This window comes from Anomaloglossus baeobatrachus, chromosome 1 (assembly GCF_048569485.1).
Source record: "Anomaloglossus baeobatrachus isolate aAnoBae1 chromosome 1, aAnoBae1.hap1, whole genome shotgun sequence".
NCBI lineage: Eukaryota > Metazoa > Chordata > Amphibia > Anura > Aromobatidae > Anomaloglossus > Anomaloglossus baeobatrachus.
Genome location: NC_134353.1, coordinates 354,501,055 through 354,507,184, shown reverse-complemented (window position 1 = coordinate 354,507,184; position 6,130 = coordinate 354,501,055).

The following is a 6,130-nucleotide window of genomic DNA, read 5'->3' as shown; positions in this document are numbered from 1 at the left end:
TTTATTGGAAAAACGCAGCAAAAAGGTTTTTTCCTGCAGGTGCATTTTTGTACATTTTTTGCAGCCAAAAACGCTGCATCTTTGTGGTCACAAAAAACGCAACGTGCGCACGTAGCCTTACCCTGTAAAATGTGAACCCCCAAGGGCACGACCCGTCCCGTTCTTTACCAATCTGTCATTGTTCGTTTGTTCACTCTTACATCTGTATTCTGTATGTAATCCCATTCTCATGTACAGCACCACTGAATCGATAGTGCTCTAAAAAGAAATATTTACAGCAGTCGACTGGTGCATATGTAGTTTCCCATATGATAACCTCCTATATTTGTTCAGCCAGGAGCCACTTCCAGTACACTGGTGGGGGGGGGTCTCAGGGCAGACTATGCCACCACAGATTTATTCTGTGTGTCTACACTGCTTTCCTGTCACACAGAGATTCTCTCTAACTTCGGCAACTGTCATGGCATGTCATGTCCAGCTCATATTGATGATTCTGACACTCCTGAGAGATTCTCTGGTGTCTGAGAGCAATGCAGGGAGACTCAGGCGTTGATCTGCTCTGTGCTGATGCATAGGCAGGCTAGCAATAGTTAATCTCTGCTTGTCTGCGCTTTTTGATCACTTGTTGTGAGGGAGACTAGTACATCTGCTTATATATATATATATATATATATATATATATATACCGTATATATATATATATATATATATACCGTATATATATATATATATATACCGTATATATATATATATACCGTATATATATATATATACCGTATATATATATATATACCGTATATATATATATATACCGTATATATATATATATATACCGTATATATATATATATATACCGTATATATATATATATACCGTATATATATATATATATACCGTATATATATATATATACCGTATATATATATATATACCGTATATATATATATATACCGTATATATATATATATCGTATATATATATATATATATATATATATATATATATATATATATATATATATATATATATATATATATATATATATATATATATATATATATATATATATATATATATATATATATATATATATAGGAAGGACCTAGCCAGTGTATATATATATATATATATACATATACACATATATACACTGGCTAGGTCCTTCCTCCTATGCCAGCTATAGCTTGTATTAGTTGGTCTGGTGCCCCAGACTTTCTTGTGCTTGTAGTTTTTGATGCTTTATGTGATTGTGGAGCTTACCCCAGTTGTCGCTTGTATTTTCATTTCTGAATCTCTTAGAGTGAGTGTGTGTGTGTGTGTGTGTGTGTGTGTGTGTGTGTGTGTGTGTGTGTGTGTGTGTGTGTGTGTGTGTGTGTGTGTGTGTGTGTGTGTGTTGGTTTTCCATTATCAGTCTGTCTTCATCTGTTTTTAAACATCAAACGCCTGCCCAGTTCTTCCCTGGTAGGAGAGGAGAAATCAGACGGTCAGGAGCAGGACTCTAGCATCTCCACCATTAGGAATATCCCTGAGATTAGGTATAGCATAGGGCCGCCTAGGGTGAGGGACAGCATAGAAAACCCTAGCCCACGTTAGCCAGCAAGTCACATAGTGGCATTGCCACATTTAAGAAAATGTCTATTTTTTGTGATACAATAAAAATGTTCAGACTTCTAGAGTCATCAATTTTGTATAGGCTCCTCAAGTATGTATGTTATTAGATATAAATGCACAATTTATTGTTGTACATCAATATATTTTAGTTGTATTAGAGTGTTCATAACAGTTATACTTCAATGAAAATCAGTAATTTCCATAAATACATTTTATTGCACAGTAAACACAACTTTATAAATACATTGAAATTACAATTTATAAAATATTAAAACAAATGGAAGTGCCTTCTACAATGATGAATAAATTAGCAAATAGCTTAAACAGGAAAAAAAATAATAATTATATACACATACTGTACATATACATACACAATGCCAACAAAAAGTATTCATTCCCATTTGAATTGTTCACCTTTTATTAGAGCACAATGGTTTTCATTACAGGAAACTTGCCATGGAATTTTTAGTGCAGAAACCGAGCATGCTGTTGTGGCGCTTGTAAAAAGCATTACTAACATGCCAATGTTAAAATACTCCATTTGATATTCTGGCAGAAAATAAAAAAAGCAGTGTGCGCGATTCATAAAACGCATATCCAGAGAGGCAATGGCATAGCTGTTATTACACCCATTTCACTTTGATGGACATCCCCTGGGCACGCCTGAGGAGCAGCAATCACAGATGCTGAATGTCCAGTAAGGGGTCAATCAACGTGTAAGGGGTATGATAAGAAATCTCACTAAAGGTACCGTCACACATAACGAGAACGCTGCTGAGTCACGGTTTCTGTGACGCAGTAGCGATCCCGTTAGCGATCTCGTTATGTGTGACATCTACCAGCCATCAGGCCCCTGCTGTGAGATCTCTAGTTGTTGCAGAATGATCCAGGCCATTTTCTTCAGAGGCGATGTCCTGCTGGGCAGGACACATCGCTGTGTTTGACACTGTGTGACAGGGTCACAGTGACTGCTGAGATCGATATACAGGTCACTACTGCGACCTGTATTGTTCCTGCATCGCTGGTAAGGTCTGACTGTGTGACATCTCACCAGCGACCTCCCAGCGACTTACCTGCGATCCCTATCAGGTCGCATCGTATTCGGGATCGCTGGTAAGTCGTTGTGTGTGACTGGGCCTTAAGGCCCTGTGCACACTAGTAAGTGGAATTTTTAGAAAATTCCGCACTCTGAAAGATTACCGCACCTGCAGTAAAAAAAAAAAAACGCAGCAAAAGCGCACGCGAAAATCACATGCGGTTTTACCCTTGATTTGCCGTGAATTTTCGGCAGGTTGTTCCCTGTGGTTTCTTACCATTTCTATGGCAAAAACCGCAGGTACCTGCGGGAAAGAAGTGACATGCACATTCTTTTTGCTGCAGAAATCCTGCAGCAAAACATGTAGGGGGAAAAAAACGCAGTGTGCGCACAGCATTTTTTTAAATTTACCATAAGTTTTGCTGGGGAAGGACTGCAGAAAGGTTATGAACATTTTCTGCAGCAATTCATGCAGCAAAACCGCAGCATGTGAACAGGGCCTTAGACAGAATTAATAGGCCTTGTTATTAATGCCATATTTTAAGTCTATAGTCTGAACATAGGTCCCATCTTTGGCAACAAACCTATCCCTGCAGATGAATGGAGAAAAGAAAAAAAAAAAAAAAACTATCCTCTCTTCTGTAGCAAGAAATGTGTATTGATAAGATACAAAAATTGAAAATACAGCCATGCAAGGAAAGAAAAAAAACCCAAAAAACTATGGGGCCGAGTCATTATTGCATTGGCTTGATGTTTAGTCATTGGTGTTTGGCTGTTTTCTCATTTGCACATAAGTCTTCTTTTAGTTTGTGCCTGGTTTGAAAGTCTACTTTATATGTTTGCCTTTTTTTAAATGTGCAATATTGAGGGCAAGTGGTAGGTTTTCCATACATTTCAACCTGATTCCTCATTTGTAACTTTACAAAGCCATCCCCCCCTTCAGGAGTGATTTTATCCACACCAGTTATTTTGGCACAATTTTTGCATCATTTTTTTTTTTAAATCGTACAACTTTTTGCACTAAAAAAAATAAAAACATTTTTTGCACCAAACGACTAGAGCAAGACAATGTGGCTTAAAGAATCCCCCCCAAATGACGAATCAGGCCCAATATTATTATAGCACAGTAAATTGGTTTGAAAAACGTCACTTATTTAAAAAGAAGTTACATATGTTCAAGGTTATGACACCGTGCCTATTGGGATGGATAGAAAAAAAACCTGAAGCAGTCTAATGAGGCGAACCATGACTTCTTACAGCCTCTCGAGCTTACAAGGCCGAGAAAATGCATGCGACTGCAGCTGTTACTTCGATTTGCACCAATAACAGCTTTAATCTCTGAATACCCCATTTTGTGCATTCATGTTAGATAATAATGCGAATACTGTAATCCAGTTGTACCATGCAGTTTGTTTTCAGCGCATTCACTAAGCATGCTCTGTGCACACAGCATGGAGCCAGGAGCAAACACAAGGCACTGGTGGGAATTAGCAATTCCCCACAATCAAAGGCCAGCTATGTATAAAATATAGCAGAACCATCAGCCAAACAATCAGGCAGAAATTAATAAATAGCCAGACAGGTTACTAGTGCATTTATGTGTGTACAGCTAGGCGGGTATAGGGTTATTAGCGACAATCTCAGATTCTACCATAACTCCTCCACAGAGGTCAGCTATTCTAAAAGGATACGTCATCAATACCAGATCGGATATTGGCCATATGAACAATCCACCGATCTGCTATTTCCAGCTCATATGGCAGATGACTATGCTGTCTCAGGTACTGCAGTTCTGCTCCCATTCACTTGATGCCGTCCGTGGATCAGACATGCACTCTGTTAGGCTGGTTTCAGACGTCCGTGTTTAATCAGGTACCAGTCACACGCATGGTTATGGTCATACGTGTGACACGTACCGGGTAAAACACGTGTCTCTGTAATGAAAAGATGTTCTATATTTACCTGTATCCAGCGACGCTGTCTCCGGCTCTGCTGCGTCCAGCTCCTGATCCCCGCTCATTATTTTCATTGATTATTCACTACCTGAGAATCTGGAAGCCGGAACATTGCAGGGACAGGCTGGGTACAGCACAGCCGAGGACAGCACCGCCGGGGACATCACCGGGGACATCGCCGGTGACAGGTGAGTATACAGCAGTTTGTGCAGTGACATCCAGGGACTTATCAGGGTTCCCAATGAACTCTCATGAACCCCTGGAAGTCACCATCGTGACACTCGCTATAACGCAGTTGTCGAAGGGGTGTCATCAGGAGGTCATCACAGTTCATTGGGAAATCCGATGACCTCCTGGACGTCCCTGAACACACACTGCTGGCAGGATACTCACCTGTCACTAGCGATGTCCTCGGCGGTGCTGTCTCCTGCGCTGTCACCGCGATGCCCCTGCTCTCAGCTGCTCACTGCGGTGAATCATCAATGAAAATAATGAGCGGGGGTCAGGAGCGGGAGGCAGCAGAGCCGAAGACAGAATCGCTGGATACAGGTAACTATAGAAAATCTTTTTATTTAAAAACCCGTGTTTTCTCCGGTACGTGTCACACTGATGTCACACGGATCACATCAGTGTGCGGTTCGTGTGACATCCGTGCTGCTGGAGAAAAAACGGGCACGTCTCCGTGTGAAATAGTGGGGCCACACGGTCCGTGTGAAAACACGGCCGTGTGAGAGTGCAGAATAGGGTAACATGGGTACGTGTGACATCCATGTTAAAAACGGATGTCACACGTACCTAAAACACGGACGTCTGAAACCAGCCTTAGGTTTCGCCCTGCTGCTGTTCCAGGGACTGACCTCTGCAAGGTATTTGGAACTGTAGTGCTCTGGCTGTACACGATGTATATCTACATAGCTGATCAGTGAGGGCGATGGGTGTCAGATCAAACCCAAACCCTCAATTCGATAAGGAAACGTCATCATCTTCCATGTACTGGACAACCCCTTTTCTGATAATATAATTACACATATATTGATACATAATAACACTAAAAAAAATCTAAAGGGGTGAATACTTTTCAGACACTATGCGTGTACATATAAACAGACACTTATCTTTACATATCTCCACATGTAAACATGAGTTAAAAGCAAACATTCACATTGTCCTTTGCCTTATACATTTTGCATTATATGCATTACATTATATACTATATTATATAGTAGCATTCAACTATTACTGATTTGAGGTGACATAATTCCTTAATTTAGGTACTTAAACTAAATGAATCCCTGTCACTGTTGCTAAGCCATATTTCCTTCACTATTCTCCAGAGTGGCCACCTGTTCACCATATTGCCTGCCACGTTTCTTTGACCATGCACACCTTTTAAATTAAAGATGTATTTATACTGCGTGATGTGCAGCATTAAATGTCCGCTCACTGGCAACATGTTTAGTTGTCCAATCGCCTGTATACAGTGTGTCCACCCATATCCTGTCCATAGCGCCACCTGGTGGAAAACAAC